Here is a 1,753-nt window from a genome sequence, read left to right on the forward strand (position 1 = left end):
ATAATGTACATCTTTCATATACAGCTACAGAAAAGCCTATACATTCAACTAATAAAGATAAATTCGAGTTTTCATATCTTCTTCGAAAGTTAGGAAGTTGGCACTTGTCTAATTGAAAATTTCCCTTCAATTCTTGTGGTAGTTGATGGAAAGAAGAATAGAAGGTACTATCTCCATTTGAAGTAGCCATCTTAGCCAAAAAAATCCGCAACTTCGTTAGCTTCCCTATAACGATGGGAGATAATAACTTCAACATTCCCAAAGGCTTGAGAAGTGTCTAGTTATCCTCCTAAGTTTAAGGTTGCTAGTATCTTCTTTCCTTAGCATTTCTACAATGACAAGAGAGTCCAAATCCATCTGGAATTTCGCAAAACCATTTTGAATACACTATTTTCCACCATAATTCACAGCAATTGCTTCTGTCTAGTCATTGCTTCCACATTTTATTGGTACTGAAAAAGCCATTATAATATTACGATTGTTATTTCTCACGATGCCATCAATTCCAGCTTTACCTGAAGCCATGTCAAAACTCACATCTCTACTGACATATTACATATTACATATGGTACCCAGTTACCATTAAGTACTACATTAGGAAAGGCAGTTCCAATGGCCGCTTTGATATTCCAAAAAATATGGTGCTCCATTTTCATTTTGTTGAATTTTGTTTGATCCCCATACTTGCAAGAGGACCATGATTTTCAAATTTCCCAACATATGACAATAAGCATCACTTGAAGAACAAATTTATGGATTTCATTATTGGCTTTAACATTTCACCATAAATGTAATACTCTTCTTAAGGACCAAAGTTGATGATTAATCCCCAAGGGTTAATAGTGTATATCTAACCACGATTTGACAACAATAGCAAGTAGGATCAAAGTGAATGTTGTTGCTCTCTTCGTCTGCTTTCTGTCAAGTCAACGTCGAATGATTTAATTCTTCTTTTTTGTTCAATCTTTTGCTTTTTTTTCCACCCCATATACATATATCTATGATTACCCCCTCTGGTTCTAAACCTTTTCTTATAAATTATAATTCTTAATTTCTCTTTCTAATGCTCTCTCCTCGGTTGTCTGCATGCATATTTGTAAAATTTCAAAAAGAATGGAACCTGCCAGTGAGGTTTCACGTCTATCATACCATATTATATCTCATACGTAAAGGTTAATCCAACCATTCAGAACATAATTATCTTAGTTAAAATTTTATGAAATTAAACGGAGCACAATTATAGTGTGTTGTTTTAGAGTAATAAATTTAGCATACTTCAAAGTTTGCTCATATATGTATAAATAAGCATGGTCAATTAATTAATGATTTGACAACACACGTTTTGCTTATAATTTTAAAGAACGCACATTAAAAGTGTTGTCATGGCTCAAAGCTTTGTACAAAGGCTATTTTTTGAGAACGCATTCTTAAATACTTTTGACAACACTTTTCAAGCAAAGTCTAGAATTACCGTGGCTTTAGGACAAATATATTGGTGAATGAAGCCTATTTTTAACTAACAATTGACAAATAGTATCATAATCATTATTCCGTTCAAACATTTATAACTTTCCACTGTTCATTATTACATATAACACACTCAAAAACCTTCTAGATAAAGCAAACCCTAACTCCTAGAAATATTTACTATACGCTTTTGCAAAAGAGTTTATTAGTACACACCAAAAGGGCAGCCCGGTGCCTATGCGTGGTATACGGGGAAGGGCCCCATCATAAGGGTGTATCGTACGCA

Source organism: Capsicum annuum, unplaced genomic scaffold (assembly GCF_002878395.1).
Source record: "Capsicum annuum cultivar UCD-10X-F1 unplaced genomic scaffold, UCD10Xv1.1 ctg81772, whole genome shotgun sequence".
NCBI classification, from domain to species: Eukaryota; Viridiplantae; Streptophyta; class Magnoliopsida; order Solanales; family Solanaceae; genus Capsicum; species Capsicum annuum.